The following is a 21,465-nucleotide window of genomic DNA, read 5'->3' on the forward strand; positions in this document are numbered from 1 at the left end:
GACATCTGTCAACGTGTGGATTTGTTAACTCCAAAAAGTTCAGTGGTCTTTCTTATTATGAGCAACATTTTAATTGATGGCTGTCATTAGCCCTTGTAGTAATTCCACATGTGCAACAAAAAGGAACCACATGTGGGCCACCCTGGGGTATGCATTTCAGCTGAGGTACAATGTGTAATGCAAATTGACAGGTACGGTAGCCAAAGAAATAGATACAGGGCATACAGACTGAAGATTTTTTTTAGATGACAGGATGATGGATAGTCGAGCACATGTTTTCATGGAAGGATTATACCTCTAGGTCCTGGAGACTGGGATGAGCCTGAGCATAAGGCTGACCACCCCAAGGTCAATAGCCAGTGGTCAACTCCAAGGCCAATGTCATGGACACACTTTAGGTTCACACATGTTTCTTCAATTCTATGCTGTCCAGTACAAGAGTCAGAGACGGTTACTTAAGTTTAAATTACCTGAAACGAACCTAACTTTTATCTTCCTTGGTCTCAATGCACCAGCTGCTTGTCACCAGAGGCCGCCATATTGGATGGATCATGAATAGGACATTCAAGCATGGCCAAGTTCTATTGGACAGAAAGGGTCAGCACTCCCAATCATGTCTTTTTATTGTCTCTTTGAATCTCTGCACTTTTATTTTCCATGACTGTAATAAAATGGGCAATTGCCAATGATGCTTTTATGTGTGCACAAATTCTGGCCAAAGACCAGCCCCCCTGCCCACCCTGTGAGCTAATGGTTACTGGCCGGTGGGCAGTTGGTGAATTGTACTTCTGTTTGCATGTTAAAGGCTGCTTTAGTAGCCAAGCACCCCCATCAGCATTCTGTCATATTAACCCGTACAGCTGTGCGCCTGGCGGGGTGATAAAGTGCTCTCATGTTTATGCTTCTGTCCCAGAGAATTTGAGGTAAATTCAAGGTCCTTTTGTAAGGTCCCTACACAGGGACAAGGCAAGAAGCAGACCAACATTGAGAGTATATGTTTCCCACACAGAACACTGACCTTGCAGTCTCCTCTCTCTGAGAGGAGCTGATTGGAGATCACCGGTACCATGGACATCACAGGGCAGCGGGCAGGTTGGCTTCGGGAGCTGAAACTCAAGAGATTCAAGCCATGCTCTTGAGATTCATACTGTGAAGACCTGTGAACTTTGGTTGAACCAGCTAAATATCTATTTGCTCAGATCCGAAGTCAAGCGTGTCCTCCCTTATAATCAAGTCTGGGTGAGAAGAGGCAGCGGGTGGAAAGAGTGCCTGGGGATGGCTCAGCCCCTGGGGTATTGGTCTCTCCTTGTGCCCTGTGCTCTGATGGATGCAGGCCATTTGTCTGTCAGCCTGTCTGGCTCTCGTGAAACTCTTTCTCTTTTGATGTTGAAATGTCTATGATGAGGCAGCTGGGTCTCAGCAGCCACTGAGGGAGCTGGCTCCTGGGTGGGGGGCATCTCCCTGGTGGTGTGTTATCTGCCCAAGTGCCTCTGGGAAGTGCAGGAAGTTGTTCCAGGTAGTGGATGCATTTGATCTCTCCTGCTGCTCTAATGCATTACCAAACTGGGGTGCATGCGTGCTCAGCCGTGTCCAAGTCTTTGTGACCCCATGGGCTGTAGCCTGCCAGGCCCCTCTGTCCATGGGATTCTCTAGGCAAGAATGCTGCGGTGGGTTGCCATGCCCGCCTCCAGGGGACCTTCCTGACCCAGGGGTTGAACTTTACATCTCCAGCAGCTCTCGCTTTGGCAAGCTGATTTTTTACTGCTGAGGACCTGGGAAGCTCATACTTAAAAAGCCCATTTATCGTTGTGTAGTTCTGCAGGTCAGAAGCCTGACTTGGGTCTCGTGAGTCTAAAACCTGGGTGTGGAAAGGGCTGCCTTTCTCTCTGAAGGCTCTTGGTGAAGATTGATTTTCTTGCCTTTTCCAGTTTCCAGAAGCCACCTGCATTCCTTGGCACGGGGCCCCTTCCTCCATCTTCAAAGCTGTCGGTGCGGGCTGAGCCCTCCCATTGTGTGGCTCAGGCCCTGCTTCTGTTATTGGCATTGGCATGTCTCTTTCTCTGGCCCCATCTCCCTCTCCGTGTCTCTTTCTCTGGCCCCATCTCCCTCTCCCACTACTAAGGGCTGTGGTGATTACACTGAGGCCACTCAGATAACCCAGGACCCTCCCCTTCTCTTAAGGTCCCCAGATTAGCAATCTTAACTTCATTTGTACCCTTAATTTTTCTCTGCCCTGCACCCTAACATATTCACGGGATTGGGAGATTAGAATGTGTACATCTTGGGGGGAGGTTACATTATTCTGATAATGTCTTTGGGGGGTGACATTATTCTAAGGGGGCAGTAAAAGACAAGCAAAAATCTCTAAAGTGTTGCACTTTACAGTGTCATAGCTTTAATTGGTGGAGAAGGCAATGGCAATCCACTCCACTGTTCTTGCCTGGAGAATCCCAGGGACGGGGGAGCCTGGTGGGCTGCCGTCTATGGGGTTGCACAGAGTCGGACACGACTGAAGCTACTTAGCAGCAGCGGCAGCAGCAGCTTTAATTGGAAAATGGACCATCCTGACATAAAAAGGTTGAGATGTATCCCATTGTGTTTTTCCAGTTTCTTACTAATAGGGAGGAAGGTTGACAAATGAACCCACTGAGTCATGTTTCTTTTCTTCCTCAGAAACACATCACGATAATGCCTCCCCCAGATGCTGGTCCTTTTGCCAGGCACGAAGAAGCAAGACCGAAGTGGGTGGTTAGGGTGTTCTCCTTTTTCTGAGCTAATGATCAAGGAAGGTTATGAATTCTCTCTCTCTACTAAGGTATGTTTCAGATCTGCCCACTCTCCCTTCTGTACATTGATGGCATTATACATGTGGTACCTTTATTAATTAATTCCTTAGCCTGGAACCTTCTGTAACAATTACATCATGGCTGATGACAAATCACCTTTGTTTAATGATACTAGTTTTCCAGTATGATAGTTAAGGAGATTATTTAATGAGGCTGAAGTCAATGTTACTTAACATTGCATTACTTAACATAACATTACAGCATTATTTAATAAAACAAATTTTAAAATGATGCTGGGGAATTAGGTGCATAACTCTCATTATTGTTAATGGTTGCTGCATACCTAATTCCCTGTTCAGTGCACTCAAATCTTGCCTCCAGCCCCTCCTCCTATGGAAATGAGCTCACCAGCATCTGCACAGAACATCTTGGGCCCAGGAATAAATAAATAACCGTGGCGATGTTTCTTTGTGTATGCAGAAGTAGCCCTGACCCAGGGAGAGGCAGTGCCTCAACATAGATTCAGTTTGACAATCAGCGGCGTTTAAGGGTCATTACCAAGGAAATGAGGTAAACATCTAATTAGTTTTTATTGACTTTCACACTCGGGAAGGTAAATCTTGGGACTAGGTAGGACTCCTCGCTTTCTGGGGGCTCAGTCTGGCGATGATGTGTTTTAACAAGATGGTTTACTCCTCGGTTGGCAGCTGTGTGTGCTCAGTCACTTCAGTCGTGTCTGACTTTTTGTGACTCCATATACTGTGGCCCGCCAGGCTCCTCTGTCCATGGGATTCTCCAGGCAAGAATACTGGAGTGGGTTGCCATGCCCCCCTCCAGGGGATCTTCCTGACCCAGGGATTGAACCTACATCTTCTGTGGCTCCTGCCTTGCAGGCGGAGTCTTTACCGTTGAGCCATCAGGGAAGCCCACTAAGATCATTACATAAGTTCAATACACTTCTCTCTTTTCCACACTGAGGCTTTGTCTTCTTTCTCATCCAGGTGTTCAGGAAGGTAGTGGTCTCTGCAGCTGGGCACCACCTGGGTGCCGGTTGGAGAGGCTCGGGGCATCCCCCAGGCATCCCCAAGGAGATGGAATAGAGACCTTGGCTTCCCCACAAAACAGGCCCAGAGGATGCATCACTCCCCAGATGGAAAGGTCAGAGTGTGTGGATGGAATGTGTTCTCTTTGTGAAGGATGAAGGGAGGGAGGAGAGTTTGTTTTCCAAATCCCAATTCCCAAATTCAGGAGGTATTTTTGTGCAATGTAAAGAAAATTGTCTCAGACTAAATAAAGGAAGCATGATTTCATGCATTTGGAATCAGGCATGTGGAAGTCATTTCTCAAAGGCTCCACATACACGGTATACATTGTGCATAAAGAATTTCAATTCAGCAGTGTGTTTATGAATATTTGCTGAGAGCTTTGTGTATGTACCCTGGTGTGGATGGTCCTGGGCATGCAGAACTTCATTGGCCAATGTGGAAGACCTGTAAGCTATAGGTAAGTAAGTAAGGGGTCAAAGGTCAGAGACAGGAACAAAGTGCCAGATTCTTTACCACTGAGCCACCTGGGAAGCCCAGTTCTCAGGGAAGTGTTGTCTAATTCCCAAGTTGATGTGTGGCACCACTATACCACTTGATGTAGGCTGGAATTAGGGTAGCTGCTCATAAGAGAAATAGTCTCCTCCAGCCCAAAGCAATGGCTTATAAAAGATCAAAGTTGATAGCTTGCAGGAAAAAGCTTGGAGGAAGGCATCCAGGATACAGTAGAAAACAGTTTCATGGTGTCATCCTGGGTTCTGGGGTTTTATCTTCCTGCCCATCAGCTCAGCACATGGAGTTCATCTTCCAGATCAGCTGATGGGCAGAGATGACTGCTGGAGTAGCAGCCTTCTGAGCTGTGGGCTGGAAGAAAGAAGAGAGGGAAGAAGGGGTGTCCTTCATTAAGTCCCACATCATGCTCTTGCTTGTGTCTCATTAGAGAGAACATGGCCAGGTGTTTAGGTGTCTATGTGTGTCGATCAACATCAGGGTTTTTTCCTAAAAAGGAACAGGGTATGGCTGAGGAATGCATACCACACATGTCATCTCATTTATCCTGGAGGAGGTAATTCTGACATAGAAGTCAGACAAGTCACAAGGATTGCAGAACGAGAGACAGTCATTCCAGTGAGAGTTGATATTTACATAGTACTGAGGTTGGAGAGGAAAATGTAATGCATAAGACGTTTCTGGGGTAGACCTGGCAGAATCTGGTTACTAAATAGAGAGATTGGGTGACAGAGAAAGGAGGTGACATACTTAAGACTGGAAGATGGGGAGGGTGGTGATGCCTTTAATTGAAAGTGAGGTGAGTGAGCTGGGAATGTCTGCAGGGCACTGGGGTGGCAGTTGAGGATTTAGTTGTAAATAGTGGATAGGCTAGAATGGGAGATGGCAGCTTTGGAATCAGCAGCATATAAATTATTGTTAAACCCTGGGAATGGGGGAAGTCATCCAAGGAGAGACCAAAAGAACATTGTGTTGGTGTCATGGAAAGGACCAATGCCAGAGAGATGCATGTAAGACAAGTCCACAAAACAGGCCCAGAAGTGGCAGGGGCTGAGGAAGTGAGTGGTAAATGTCAACGGCAGGGAGAGTGTCAGAAACTAAGGGCGAGATGCAGGCTTCTAAATAGTCTTCCCTCCAAAAGGAGCCAAGGCCAGTGAGACCTGATGGATATGGGTCTGGGGACAGAAAGAATATGATGAAATGGGAACATCTTCTTGTGCTCAAATTGAACAAGTGCTCAAAAGTTGTTAGAGACAGAAAACAGAAAAGAACGCCATGGCCAGGTCTGGGAAATGGGTTATAACATATCAAGTAAGAAGAAAACTGAAAGATTCCATGGGTCCATATGTACACAAACGAATGAATGAATAAACAAACATTTTAAAAGTTGGGGTATGTGGGAATGCTTTCTTTACAGAAAAATATTAGTGACTAAATGCAGAGGAATCAAAGAAATAGGAAATTACCACTTCACAGCCACCATAATAACTACTGATTTGGGTAAGAATCATCAATGGATGCTAAAATCACTGGATGGAAGATCATTAGTGAACAGGGTATCCACAGGCTCAAAGTTTTGTGTCATAAATCACTTATTCATTACAATGGGAAAAGGATAAATTGATAGGAGAGAAACTGGGGGACACTGTCCTAGCCAAATGCTCAAACTTAACGTGGTAAATCACAAGAAACAGTAATTGCCCATATGCCCAGTGAAGGAAACATTTCCTACGAGAGATTCTGACCAAAAATGATGATCTTGAATCAAATCACAAGGAAATAATCAAATAAATACATTTGAGGGATATTCTGAAAAATAACTATCTTGGATTTATCAAAAGATCAATGCCTTGAGAGACAAAAATAAAAATAAAGCCAAGGGAACTGTTTCAGATTAAAAAGGGATTAAGGGAATTTTGCAACTAAAGACAATTTGTGATCCTCAATTGATCCTGGATTAAAGTATAAAACATCTATAAAAGGTGTTATAACATCTATAAAAGGGACAACTTGAGAAATTTGAATATGGACAGCATTTTAGATACTAGGATGATATTAACATTGCATTTCCTGTGTGTGATAACAAAGTTGTAGTTATGTGGTTGTTTTTTAAAAATGCATGTTGATATATTTAGTAGTAGTGTCCTGACAGCTGTATGATTCCAATGGTTCAATAAAACAACATACACTGTAAGAACACAGATCACTGTCTGTGTGTGTGCACTATGCTCCTTGTACTAGTTTTGCAACTGTTTATTTTTCAATCTGAAAATTTGGGACAAAAGAAGAGATAAATGTGCACATGTGAGATATTGCAGGTATGTGTGTGAATCTGTGTGTCTACAAACACAACACTCTGGTGGATACAGGCATTCTGATATTCTGAACCAGTCCTTCAGAGATGAGAGCATGCAATCATAAGAACTCGTAAGGACTCTTTTTGGGTCAAAAACAAACAAAACAATCCAGAAACAAACTGGCTATCCATCCATCAAAGATTAAAAAGTGGGACATTTATAATATGGAATTTTATGCAGCTATTACAAAGACTGCCTTCTGGCAGAATGGTGGGCTAGATATGACAAATTCCACAGAAACCGACCATAAGTACTGGATTAGAGGGAAAAAAAAAAGCAACCCTTTAAAATGCATGATGTGCAGTCAAGAAAGTAAATTACACTTGGAGGCCAGGGACTGATTATTATGGGGAACCCAGAGAGGCGATAAGAGCAGGGAGCTGGTTCTACCTGGAGGGCATCTGACAACCAAGCACATTTGAGCTTCACAGAGCCTCCGGGAAGGAAGAGACAGCAAAGCTCGGGCTCTGTCCAAGGTGCTAAGCCAGCCAAGGGTTCCTTCCATGTGAACCTGGGCCCCCAAAAGCCTGCATCCAATATAAGGGGCAGTGGAAACAAATCCTTGGGGGCTGCAAGGCCTCTGTCCTCTCAAACCTCAAGGTAGATATGAGAAAAGAAAATCTATCTTGAAATTGCTAACTTCAGAATTCAGCATTGCGGTCTGAATTTACATTAATACCTAATCTGTAAAATCTCAAACAGAGAGTGTACTTTAATGTAGTCCTGGTTGACAGTGTTCTCAAAAATCTACAGAAGCAAAAGGAAGTCATGTCACCTTCAACACTGAGCTCAAGGAACTGCCATCAATAAAGTCCTAAATAAATACGAACTCATTAAAAAATTGTACTTTCACAGGGACACCAGGCTCCATGAACAAGGACCAACAAAACAACAGACAGTGTAATAACTATGTAAATTTTAGATATTAACACTACCAGGTATAGAATATCCAGTGAGTCCATTTAGTTAGTTTATGGAAATAAATGAAAGGATTGCAAATATGGGGAAAGTGAGAGAATATAAAATGGCCAGACACATTTAGAAAGCAACCAGTTACAAATGTGAAAAAGGAGAAAGGATGAAAGCAAAAACTCAGCAGATGGGTTTAACAGTGGATTACACAAAGATAAAAAGATAATTAGTTTGTTGAAATATGTATCTGAAAACATTATCCAAAATGTCTAGCCCAGCTAGACAGAGAGATGGAAAATATGAGAGAAAAACTGACATGAAACATGAATGGCCAAAACCAATACATATGTACTCAGAGTTCCAAATCAGAGGAAAGAAGTAAAATTGTGGGGACAATAATTACAATGGATAGAATTTTCCAGAACTGATGAAAGACACCAATTCACAGATTCAGTAAATGCAATTAATCATCATCAGGATAAACACATTTAAAAAGCCCCCACAATTCCAAGCACACTTTAGGGAAACTGTTGAAAACTAAAGACGAGATCAAACCAGTCAATTCTAAAGGAAATCTGTCCTAAATATTCATTGGAATGACTGACTGATGTTGAAGCTGAAGCTCCATTACTTTGGCCACCTGGTGTGAAGAACTGACCTATTAGAAGAAACCCTGATGCTGGGAAAGATTGAAGGCAGGAGGAGAAGGGGATGACAGAGGATGAGATGGTTGGATGGCATCACCGACTTAATGGACATGAGTTTGAGCAAGCTCTGGGAGTTGGTGATGGACAGGGGAGCCTGGCATGCTGCAGTCCATGGGGTCGCAAAGGGTCGGACACAACTGAGCGACTGAACTGAACTGAACTGAAAGACGAGATACAGTCTTTAAGCAACTAGAGAGAAAAGACAGATTGCTCATAGATTTATGACAATTAATAGGCAAGTGATTGGCTTGTCAATCGTGACTATACAAATTCTTCTTGACAGTTTCCTACAATATACAGAAAGAATTGTCTTTTGCATGCATTCCTTTAATCCACATTGAATTGGTTTTGCATATGATATGAGTTAGAGGTGTAATTTTTTTCTGCAGGAGAAGCCAATTGCTTGTCATCATTTGTTGAAAGCTCCATCACTTATCTATCTCTACTCTGGATTCCTTCCCACCAAGTTTTTCTTAAAACATCCTTGAAATTTTGCTTCCTGATCTTTCTGCTTGAAATATATGTCCCTTGCACCCAGAAAGACTCCATCATCAAGATTTACCTCAAATATGTTTCCTTTATAATTTCCCTTCTTTGAAGAAATCAATTAATCCTTTAATTCTTCAGGCTGCACAGTATATAACCCATAAGTTACGCAAGTTATGTCATTGTATCACTTTTTACATCTTTAAAAACTGTGTAGAATCGTATCTTTGATGCCAGACGGGGCAAGACTTGAATCTTAGCTCAGCCTCTTTTAAGGCACTAGGAATCTGAGTGAACCAGAAAACCATTATTGAATTGGAAAATATACCACTGTCTTCCCAGGCTCCTGGTTGGAGATCTGTATGTCAAAAGAACACATTAACAAGAGTTAAGAATACAAAATATAATGAGAGTTGGTGAGAAAGCAGAGAAAAGGGGACCCTTGTGCACTGTGGGTAGGAAAGTAAATTGGTTCAGCCACTGTGGAAAATAGCATGGGGTTTCCTTAGAAATTAAAAATAGAACTACCATATATTCTATCAATCCTACTTCAGGGTATATATCCAAAAAAAAAAATGAAAATAGGATATCAAAAAGATACATGCACTCTGATGTTTGTGTGTGTGTGTGTGTGTGCGTGATCAGTCATGTCTGACTCTTTGCAACCCCATGGACTGCCCCCCACCAGGCTCCTCTGTTCATGGGATTTTCCAGGCAAGAATATTGAAGTGAGTTGCCGTCTTACTCCACGGGATCTTCCTGATCCGGGGACTGAACCCACATCTCTGGGGACTCCAGCATTGTCAGGCAGGTTCTTTAATTGCTGCCTTATTTACAATAGCCAAAATATAGAGATGTCCTGTGTCCATCAACAGATGAGTGGATAAAGGAGATGTAATACACACACACACAGAGGAATATTACTCAGTCATGAGAAAGAAGAACATCCTGCAATATGCTGTAATATGGGTGAAACTTGGACACAAGTCAGACAGAAAAAGACAAATACTGTATGACATCACTTAAAGTGGAATCTGAAAAAGCCAAACTCATAAAAACAGAGTAAAGTGGTAGCTACTAGGGACAAGATGAGTGATAGGATAGATTTTGTCTCAGGGCACAAACTTGAAAGGAGTGGTAAACCAGTCCTAGAGATCCAAGGCACAATATAGTGAATACAGACAACAATATTGTGTTAGAATCATCAAACTTAGACCTTAATTATTCCAACCCCTAAACAGATGATAATTATGAGACTTGATAGAGGAGTTAATTATCACTACAATGACAATTATAATACAATGCATGTGATCAAATTAACATGGACACCTTACATGTACACAGCATTATATGTCAAATATGTTTCAATTAAAACAACAATAAGGCTCAGATGGTAAAGAATTGGCACAGAATCTGCCTGCATTGTAGGAGTTGGGAGTTCAATCCCTGGGTCAGGAAGATCCCCTGGAGAAAGAATGACAACCACTCCAGTATTCTTGCCTGGAGAATCCCATGGACAGGGGAGCCTGGCGGGCTACAGTCTATGGGGTCGCAAAGAGCTGGACACAACTCATCAGCTCACACCTTCACCTTTAAGACTTACTAATACTAAACTGAAGCTTTCTGCCTGAGTTGTCAAAGGAATGAATGCATTCAGTGTAATTCAGCATCCATAACTGCAGTACCAAAATTCACCCACATGCTCCCTCTTGCGCAACTTCAGCGGCTTCCTGAAACCATGTGAGGTGTTTCTAAAAACTACCCACATGGAGCCCATTCCCAGGCAGAGTTCTACACAGAGTACAGATTGTCTAAACACCCATCACAGCCTGTAATTTTGTGTGTATACATGGTGGTAATTGAGGATAGCTCAGTTTACAAGAAAATTCTCCACGTATTACAGGACCCCATTTAAATCAATTCAGCAAGTGTTCCTTTCTTTTTAAAACATATTTATTTTTTATTTATTATTCATTTGGCTGCATCAGTTATTAGTTGCAGCCCATGGGCTTTTTGTTGTGGTGTGCAGGCTTCTCTAGTTGTGATAGGAGGGCTTGGGCTCAGTAGTTGTAGCTCTCAGGCTTAGTTGCCCCATTGCATGTGAGATCTTAGTTCCCTGACCAGGGATTGAACCCACGTCCCTTGCTTTGAAAGGTGGATGCTTAACCACTGGACTGCCAGGGAAGTCCCCAGCAAGTGTTTCTTTAGTGTCTGGTAGAAACACAGCTCTGAGTCCACTACGTGCTCTGGAGTGAGCAAGAAATGAAGAGAGACTGACCCTATGGATGTTTTGAAACCTGAAGAATTATGTCAGGTGTTACAGAAATTGCTAAACGTACGGGCATTACAGAAACAGGTCACAGCCATTGCACACATTTTCCCAGAACCTGTGATTTGTTCTTTGGTTTTATGTTTAATTTTGCTGTGGTAGGAAAATGTCGTTGTAGGAAGTATTCTTCTTATGATGTGCTGGGGGCTTTGTGGGGAGGATACACACAGGCCATGAGGCTTCCTGTCTCTTTTAGAGGAAATGTCCTCAGTGATTAGTGACTGGGAAGTGTTCTGTGGCTTCTTGAAGGCAAATAAGAAGTTCTTCAAAGCTAGTAGCCTTTTGGTCCTGTTAGATTTTTGTCGGTGCAGTGTTTCTCAACTCAACTCACCTGAGTGGCTTTAAAAAAATACTCTCATACACTTATTCCTGGATATTTTGATTTAATTGTGTGGGGGTAGTATTTTCAAAAGCTTCTCAGGTCTCTTTACATTTTACATGTCTCTCTATAATGTTTTGATCCTATGGAATATAGTTATAATAAACATACTGATGTCCGTCTTTTTTTTTTTTTTTTGCTAATTATAACATCAGTTGCAGAGAAGGCAATGGCACCCTACTCCAGTACTCTTGCCTGGAAAATCTCGTGGATGGAGGAGCCTAGTAGGCTCCAGTCCATGGGGTCCTGAAGAGTCGGACATGACTGAGTGACTTCACTTTCACTTTTCACTTTCCACTTTCGTGCATTGGAGAAGGAAATGGCAACCCACTCCAGTGTTCTTGCCTGGAGAATCCCAGGGACGGGGGAGCCTGGTGAGCTGCCATCTATGAGGTCGCACAGAGTCGGACACGACTGAAGTGATTTAGCAGCAGCAACATCAGTTGATTTTAATGAATTGGTTTTAATGTATTATTCTCATTATGAGTAATGTTTTGCTGCCTTTTTGCGAGTCTGTTAATCTTTGTTTACATGTCACACTTGTGTGTTTTTATCTTTCTGAGAGCTGCATATTTTTATATTTTTTTTAAAAAATCTATTTTATTTTTAAGGGAAAAAAATCTTTTAATTACATTTAAAATTAGCTAGAACCTTGTGCTTGTGCCAAGGAGATTCCTGGGAGGGTTGGAACATTTCTGATGAATGGGCCATCCCGGCCATAGCTGATGTAATTGCTTCAAACCCCACCTGGGGAGGTCGGGACCAGAGAAGGGGCTAATTCCTGTCCAGAAGAATGACCCGGGACCAGCAAGATCTAGCCTGGGAATGTCTCCATAGCCTCTTATTAATATTTTTAAGTATTTTTTTCTTATAGTGCAATTAAGTTACTTGGAGACAGTTTAGTCCTTTTGAATCTTTAATGATGTCTAAGATAGCTTCAGAGCTGTTCTCAGTCTAGGGCTAATTTTTTTACTTCTATTGATGCAAAGGTTTCTGAACACTTTGTTAAACATCCAGTGAATTCTGAGTTTCTTCATCTTGGCTGGGGAACAGAGGTATTCTTCTTGGCCCCAGGTGGACACCTGCGAAGGTTCCCTCCATCCTTCCAGGTAGTTCTCTCTTTAGCCACAGGTAAGTCCCTTACCTGTATGTTATTACAGTACTCAGTATTCAAGGGGAACTCCCAATTGGGAACCCTCCAAAATCCTCTTTTTGTGAATTTCCTCAGTTTATTCTGAAGTGAAGCCAAGGCTGATAACATAACCCAGGCTGAGTGGATCAAAAATGGTCACGCAGAGATGGCCTGCTCTTCTCCTTGCTCTGCATCACTGCATTTTCTCCCTTCTTTAACTTTCAATGAACTGAAGATTTACCTGTCAAGAGCTCTGTTGTCATTGTTGAATGACTTTGAGATGGACAAGCGAAACAAAGCAACAAACCAAACACCAATTGTATTACAGAGACTTCTACTAAAACCGTGGCAAAAAAACCAACAACACAACAACTCAATAAAAGTCTCCATTTGAGATTGGGAGATTAGTGTCAGTGAAATTTGTCTAATTAAACTAATTAGCTGCTTTTTAATTGTTATGTTATTGTTGTTGAGCCAAATAATAAGCTCTGCGAACAAATAAACAAACACATACTTCTTCTTTCATCCCTCTCCAAAATGTTATCTTGCCTCAAAATCAGCAAGCACTTATTACTGTAGTACAGAATGTACAGAAACACTGAGTCTGTTCCTGGCTTTTATATTTCAAAAGTCTAGGTCCCTAGGTAAAAAAAAAAAAAAAAAAAATTGGGGAATAATCGACAGGTTTGGGAACAAAAAACGAACAGACTTTCCTACCTTCAGACAAGAAGAGAATCCTTGGGAAGATGCAGAGTTTGGGATGATGGAGACATTAAGGACCATAGGAGCCCTTTCCCTCTCTGAGTGTCTTCTCACAGGGTAAATTAGCTGCAGACACAGGGTGAAGGGATTGTGCGGAGCTAAACATGCCAGGCTTCTCTATCCTTTACCATCTCCCTGAGTTTGCTCAAACTCATGTCCATTGAGTGGACGATGCCATCCAACCACCTCATCCTCTATTGCCCCATTCTCCTCTTGCCCTCAATCTTTCCCAGCATCAAGGTCTTTTCTAATGAGTCAGCTCTTTGCATCAGGTGGCCAAAGTACTGGTTTCAACTTCAGCATCAGTCCTTCCAATGAATATTCAGGGTTGATTTCTTTTAGGATTGACTAGTTTGATCTCCTTGCAGTCCAAGGGACTCTCAAGAGTCTTCTCCAACACCACAGTTTAAAAGCATCAATTCTTTAGTGCTCAGCTTTCTTTATAGTCCAACTCTCACATTTGCACATGAATACTGGAAAAACCATAGTTTTGACTATATGGACCTTTGTCAGCAAAGTGATGTCTCTACTTTCTAATACGCTGTCTAGATTTGTCATATCTTTTCTTCCAAGGAGTAAGCATATTTTTTAAAGCATCTCCAGTTTGCAAACCTAGAAAGCTACAAAACAAGGGTATGGATTTTTGAGATTAATCCACCTACCATGGGGGTCCACGTCAGTGCAGACATGTCGGGAAAGAAATTCATGGAAAGAGAGAACTAAAATTGGACCTCCAGGGAAAAGGAGGGTTTGGCCAGGAGTGGCTTCCCAGCGAGGGGCGTGGCCTGAGCAGAGCGTTAGCACCAGGCAGGTGCCGGGTGAGTTTGAGCAAAAGTGGGTTTGGTGGTGGCTGTGGTTGTTCTAACAAAACCCTGACTGAACCTGGGCTCTGTAGACCCAATTGCAATTTACACTTTTCTGTCAGGACAAGTGAAAACGACTGTTTGATCTTTAAGTGAATATAATTTTCCAGCGCCCATAAGGTATTATTGGTTAAACAGAAGAGAGGCGTAGTAAATTTCCCAGCAGGAAACAGTGCTGTTATTCTTTTCTATGGAAAATAAATACTAAGTTCTAAGTGGTGTTTTTGGATGCATCCACTGATTCGCTAAATCAGCCAGGCCTCCTCTCCACTGTGTCTTGAATGGGTGATAGACAACCGCTGAATTACTGCCGGCAACTGGTAATTTTGCCATCCACGGCCTCACTCTGCTCATTTAACGTTAGGAAACCTCAATACTTTTGTAAATGACTTAAAATATTTGACATGTATGTCTCGATTCCTTGAATACCGTGTAAACTGTGGAAAGAAGTCTTTGTTAAAAACTCGGCTTTTGAGGAATACTGAGAATGGAGCTTCAGCATCAGAATAAAAAAACAAAAAAAAAAGGTGTGAGGAGAAACCAAGGCAGCAAAGCCTCAGTGCCAGCTCACCTGACCTGTCACACCAAGTTCAGTATCACATGCCCGGACATATTTCGAGAGGTTGATGAAATAATGAGAAGACTGCCACCTCCTAAGTCCCTCATAGAGAGAAAACCTTTTCATTGCTGAGAAATGTGATACTATGATTTCCACTAACGATTCCCATGGAAGGCCAGTGAAATTCATCACAGATGCGGTCAGGATAATTATAGATATTACTGGCCCTGCAAAACCATTCCATTCCAAAGGAGGCATTGCTTTCTGCCAGCAGTTTTAAGATCTAGGAGGTGAAGGGACACCCTGAGAAGCTGAGTTAATGGGAGTTAGAAAGAAATGTCTTTAGAATTTAGACCCTGAGATCCCCGAGGTACCCAGAAAGGTTTCAGAGAATGAGAAATCTATCTGGAAGCTCAGTCTGAATAGAAGGAAGACCCAGCGGTGAACAGCGTGCCTTCCTGTGCAGTCCTGCCAGACCACAACACTGCACTCCAACCTGGCTTTCTACTCTTTGTGGGTGAAGCTGAGTGGGGCAGAGGCGGCAGAGGGAAGCTTCTCGGTGATTCATAAAGGCACGGACGCTCTAACTCCGTCAGGCGGGTTGTAGGCACAATACCAGGACACTCAGGATCTCCGAGTTCTCTTCCTTAACCAGGAGGAAGGGAGGAGCAGCTTTCCCAAGGACTCCCCAAATTGTGCCTTCGGCTCTAGGTTACTTATTGCTTCTTATCTGATCTGTACTAAAAATCCAACTCAAACTGGTGCAAACCATTCAGGGAAAGTATCGGCTCGTATAACTGAGAAGTCTGAGTGGGGGACAGACTTACTGCAGATTTGTTCGTACTTCATGTTAGGTCTTGGGGACACATACATTTTGGGCTGCTTTATCATGAGTGACAGTAAGTTTCATTGTTGGCATAAAGAGGGGGCTTCCAGATCCCTCCATTTTGTATTTATATTTTCCTCTATTAACCAGCAAGTAACCTGTGGGGAAAGATTGAAGGCAGGATGAGAAGGGGACAACAGAGGATAAGATGATTGGATGGCTTCACTGACTCAATGGACATGAGTTTGAGCAAGCTGCGGGAGTTGGTGATGGACAGGGAAGTCTGGCGTGCTGCATTCCATGGGGTCCCAAAGAGTCGGATACGACTGAGCAACCAAACTGAACTGAACCTGTAGGGTTACAATGTGGCACTGACACATATCTAACCCCCATCAACCTTTTCTGGACAGTTTTGCAAACTTTATACTAACTTGCACCATTTTGGGTGTCAGTATGGACCCATGGAGCTTCCTTGGTGGCTCAGTGGTAAAGAATCTGCCTTCCAATGCAGGAGATATCGATTCGATCCCTGGGTCAGTAAAATCCCCTGGAGAAGGAAATAGCAACCCACTCTAGTATTCTTGCCTGGGAAATCCCATGGACAGAAGAGCCTGGAAAGCTACAGTCTGTGGGACTGCAAAGAGCCAACACTAAACTACAACAAATGGACCCCTAGCTTTTCACTGAATTGACTTAGTTCTTCATCATTATCCTTCTTTTGCATGGTCCTATTGTGACAGTGTGTCTATTAGGAGATTGTTGGACTAGCTTCCTTTGTCATTTTAGTACTTTCCCCAAACATTTTGGAAAGAATTCTTGCTCTTGGGCAAGAAGGACCATCTTGACTTTATTCTCCTGCAGGACATCAGATCAATGGCTCTTTGAAGAGCTCTATTCCTCTTACAGAAGACTAGTATCTGGATCAAAACCTGGGCAGATCACAGTGTCCCACGTAAATCCCAGGGGGAAGGTACTTATTGTTTAAAACATGAATTCACAATTTAATAATCACAGCACTAACACTATCAAACACTTTTTATTCTAAGATTAAAGAAAGGAATTTTTGCCTCTGATATGTTTACCTACGTTCCACTGTAATTGCAGCAGTAATTCTTACCTGTGCACTGACCATCATGCTGTGGGTTCCTAGTTGACCTGCCACTTCTTTCTGGACCCAAAGCTCATCATTTGTTTATTCTGGGAGCCCCTTGGTGCCAGGCCTGGAGCTGTATCCTGGGCACAAGACACGGGTGTTGGACCTTGAGCTTTGCTGACTCAGAGGAAGACATACACACAAGTGCTTGTGGTGAACCACGAGAACCAAGTAAGTGACGTGAAGCTGGGCCCAGGCTTGAGGCAGAACTTGGGAGGTCAGGACATGTGGCCACTTCCTCTGTCTCTCAAGGGTACATCATCTTTCCTTTCTCTTCTGCCTCCTCTTCTTCTCTTTGCTTGATTCTGTGACCCTATCCTGACCCCTGTCTCTCTGGCCATTCAGCACCCCCTTACCCACCAAGCACTGCCTTCTGACTCCTTCCTGGTCCTGTCACCAGTGGTGGGAGTTAGGGTTCCGTGTTGTGTGGGTGGCCTTTTGGGGTTGAGTGGTGGCGGATTCTCCTAGACAGGACTGTAGTGAGGGAGCTGATGGTTTGGTACGTCCAAAACATCCCTGCTGGGGACATGGGGTCTGCAGTCTAGGTGCTCAGGAAGACTGTCAATGCTTTCCCATCTGGGCCCACTTTCCACCCTATCCCTGGAATCCAGTCCTGATTCCAGGACACGTGGCCTGGCTCCTTGTGGTGAACTCTTCCCTTCAGGGGATGCTGTTCTGCTACAAGGATGCTCCAGAAGTCGAGGGCCCGGGGAAACCCCAGGAGTTGTTACCACTCAGGTGAGATTATGGGACTCCTGTCCTGAACAGTTTCAGGAGGCCAATGGCTACTTCCTGGACATTTTTGTGATGGATAAAATATGCGTGTGTGTATGAAATCTAATCCTTATGGGGGATTCCATGTAACCGATTAACACATTTCCAGAATTTGTAAAGGTGATTTTTGAATATCCGAGACTGGTTAGTTTCTCCTGAAACATTCAGTTCAGTTGCTCAGTTGTGTCCCACTCTTTGGGACCCCATGGACTGCAGCACATGAGACTTCCCTGTCCATCATCAACTCCTAGAGCTTGCTCAAACTCGTGTCCATTGAGTCGGTGATGTCATCCAACCATCTCATCCTCTGTCATCCCCTTCTCCTCCTGCCTTCAATCTTTCTCAGCATCAGGGTCTTTTCCAATGAGTCAGTTCTTCGCAACAGGTGGCCAAAGTGTTGGAGCTTCAGCATCAGTCCTTCCACTGAATATTCAGGACTGACTTCCTTTAGGATTGACTGGTTTGATCTCCATAGTTTGATCTCAGGTCAAACAACAGGGAGGGAACACAGTCGTGCCCAATCAACAGAAAATTGGATTAAAGATTACTGAGCGTGGCCCCGCCCATCAGAACAAGACCCAGTTTCCCCCACAGTCAGTATCTCCCATCCCAGCTTCCATAAGCCTCTTATCCCTTGAAACATAGATGTTGCTGGTTAATGAACTTATGTCAAAATTTTAGAATGTTGTATTGAGATACTTAACTTTAAAGTAGTTTAATTAAAAAATGAACATTTCTTATACTCTGCCAGCTTCCCTGGTGGTTCAGTGGTAAAGGATCTGCCTGCAGTGCAGGAGACACAGGAACACAGATTCGATCCCTAAGCCAGAAAGATCCCCTGGAGGGGCTGATGGCAACCCACTCCAGTATTTTTGCCTGGAGAATCCCATGGACAGAAGAGCCTGGCAGGCTATAGTCCATGGGGTCGCAGAGTCAGACAGAACTGAGCATGCAGGTACATACACATACTAGGATTACAGTAATTCCCCATCTAAAACCTATAGAACATAATCCCCCAAAACTAAGAAAACAACACAGAACCACAATAAATGGAGGGGGAAAAAGTCAAGCAATAAATACGCCCGTCAATAAATGGTGAAACAGATTGAATAACCACAGCTGCACAGAGGAAAAAACGATATTTGTTGGGAACAATTACCCTTCAAGCAACTTGATTCTGGAGGATTTGCTCAAAAGAGAGTCAATCAGAAATAAAACAGCTGCTTTTAATGGGGGGAGAGGGTGTTGTTTCCTACTGGAATAACTTGTATCAAGGAGAGAGAGGACCAGAGAGGAGCAGGATGAGCTGGGTCACCAGGTGCTGCAGACACAGAGGACAGAGTCAGGACTCCAGACACTGTGACCCAGGGAGGGCCCCAGACAGTCTGCCCCAGGGGAGAATCCTGGACAGCCTGACCTGGGGGAAGGCCTTAGAAATGCCCAGCTGGGACTTCGCTCTCCATCCTTCTGATGAAATAACAAACTCAGTGAAATTAATTTTCCTAAAGGTATGTAAGTACAAGTGTGTGTGTACCTGGGTACTCTTGTGTCCTGTTTGCATGCTAATCTCAGGAACAGGATCCCAGGTGGTTTGAATGGCTAGGGCATTCTCTAATTTGGTGATGGAAACTCAAGTCCTGTTGAATGCTTACCATGTGGGTTCAGGATGAACTGTTGCTTTTATTTATGCTTCACCCAGAAGGACCTGAATGCCTGATGGGATCTGGGATCCAGGCGCCCAGCGGCTCTGCAGAGAATCAGAGCCAGTTTTTATTGAGTGCCTACTGTGTGCTGGGAGCTTTGCTAACCTCATTTTATCTTCAACCCCAGGAGGCAGGTGTTACAGGGATGAGAAGATCAGGGCTCAGAAAGTTCACAAAACTTAAGAATCAAAGCAAATCAGTGGAAGCATGGAAGGATGGAGGAGATGGTCTAATCGAAGCCACATCTCTAACTCCCAGGTGCCCCCTGAAGAGTGCAGAGCAGGTAAATGTGGCTCATACCGATGTCAGAGTCCCGGATTCTGCCCGCTGCTCCCTCTGTGTCTGTTACCTTGCTCAACGTGCTGGAATGCAGCCGAAATTTCCCTCCAGATCAAAACGGTCTGTACCAGATCTTGGGGAGAACTGAATCTTCTTGTCTCATGGTGCATGTGACAGCAACAGCTTGACAGTCTGTGCTGCAAGCAGGTCTGTTTCCTCGAGCACACGCATTCCCAGCCGATGCTTCAGAATTCTTTTCAGCGTGGCACTGGGGCTGGGGTTAGAAAGGTGGGAAAAGGCAATGTGAGCTGCGGGCACCACTGCTTAAAATCCTTGCTCCATGGATCTCCTTTGCAGTGGGGTTCTACTTCCTTTCTGAAGACTAACTGATGGCCCAGGCTACGTGATGGCCCACCCTAAAATTTCCTACTTGATAAATTATATGTTTCTTTAGATCTCGCACTTGCCAAATTTCAATATTAATTGTGTGCAAGTCTCTTTTCAAGCCACAGGGTAATTATAGCTATTTAGGATTTATCACCATTGTTTCAATGATGCGCTATCATTGTCTCTTGTGTTTTGCCTTGAGCATAAAGAAGCTAAACAATGAATTTCAAAATGTTGGCAAGAAACACCCATCCAACAACACATGATACAAAAATGTTGGTCTTCAGTCCTCTACCCAGCTCTCCCACTTTTTTCAACAGCCTGTTAGAAGGAGTTGCTGTGTGTGTGTGTGTGTGTGTGTGTGTGTGTGTGTGTGTGTGTGTGTGTACGTGCGTGCTCGGGTGCTCAGTCGTGTCTGACTCTATGTGATCCCATGGACTGTATGTAGCCTGCCAGGCTCCTCTGTCCACGAAATTCTCCAGGCAAGAATACTGGAGCGGGTTGTCATTTCCTTCTCCAGGGGATCTTCCCGACCCAGGAATTAAACACATGTCTCCTGCATTGGCAGGCAGGTTCTTTACCACTGAGCTACCCGGGAAGCAGAAGAAACTGCTGGTCATCATCAAATCATTCCAACAGTGATGAAAGTTTAGAAATGGCTCATCCCACCCTTTTCTCTGGGTGTGTCTCCAGGGTTTCACAGTAGACCTGAATCCATTGATAAAGCTCCCGGGGACCATTGGACCAGCTGGTTCTTCTGCAAAATACAGGCGGAAGTGTTGATGACATTCGTCTGGGAACAAATGTCCCTCCCCGAACCTGAACATGCAGGTTAATTTTCCACCACGAGTAGCCCTGGGTGGGATGGACCCCCAGTGGTGCCCAATTCTGGAGAATGCTGGTCTGCCTTGGATACCTTCCAAGGAGTTAATTACCAGAGGGTCACCATGGAAACACATTCTTAACTCGTGAGCAGAACCCGGGTCGGCTGGTTACCGAGTCCGTAACTTGTAGGAAGGCAGGTGCATGTTCTGTGTCTTAAATCAGAGCTGCAGAGTTTCATCTAATAAGGCTGGCTGCAGGGGACCTGTGGGCCCATGCGTGAGAGAAGAGTATCAGGATGCAGAGATGACTTGCATGGTCAGCAAAGACCGACCTTTTCTCATCTGCAGTCTTCTCTTCCCTCTGTGTCCTGCCCTTTCGCTTGAACCTGGGTTCGCTCTCTCTTTCCTCTTCAGACACAAACATTTACTGAGCCTCTGTATCATGCCAGACTCTATGCTGGGTGCCGGGCAAACAGATGGTGACAGACATGGAGCCAAAGGTCCCTCCCAGAGCTGGGACCACAGTGACGGCCACAGGCAGCAGACATACGAACAAGCCAGCAAGAGATAAAGCTGAGGGTGCATGTAGGATGTGAGTGAGGGAATGTGTGTGTGTGTGTGTGTGTGTGTGTGTGTGTGTGTGTGTGTGTGTGTCTGTGTGTGAGTAGCCTGAATCCACATGTGCATGACTATA

General features: G+C 44.0%; 1 long non-coding RNA gene across 2 annotated transcripts in view; it reads right to left on the minus strand.

The window, feature by feature from the left end:
- Positions 1 to 20,857, minus strand: part of LOC145533554 (uncharacterized) — a 34,000-nt gene extending 13,143 nt beyond the window's left edge. For both annotated transcript variants that reach the window (XR_014074157.1, XR_014074156.1), the window contains exons 1-2: positions 20,617 to 20,857; positions 19,631 to 19,834 (exon numbers count right to left, since the gene is read on the minus strand). This is a non-coding gene — a long non-coding RNA (uncharacterized LOC145533554). The remainder of the gene's footprint in view (positions 1 to 19,630; positions 19,835 to 20,616) is intronic.
- Between the last annotated feature and the right edge of the window lie 608 nt (positions 20,858 to 21,465).

This window comes from Giraffa tippelskirchi, chromosome 13 (assembly GCF_054371585.1).
Source record: "Giraffa tippelskirchi isolate mGirTip1 chromosome 13, T2T-mGirTip1v1.2.pri, whole genome shotgun sequence".
In the NCBI taxonomy this organism is placed as follows: Eukaryota; Metazoa; Chordata; class Mammalia; order Artiodactyla; family Giraffidae; genus Giraffa; species Giraffa tippelskirchi.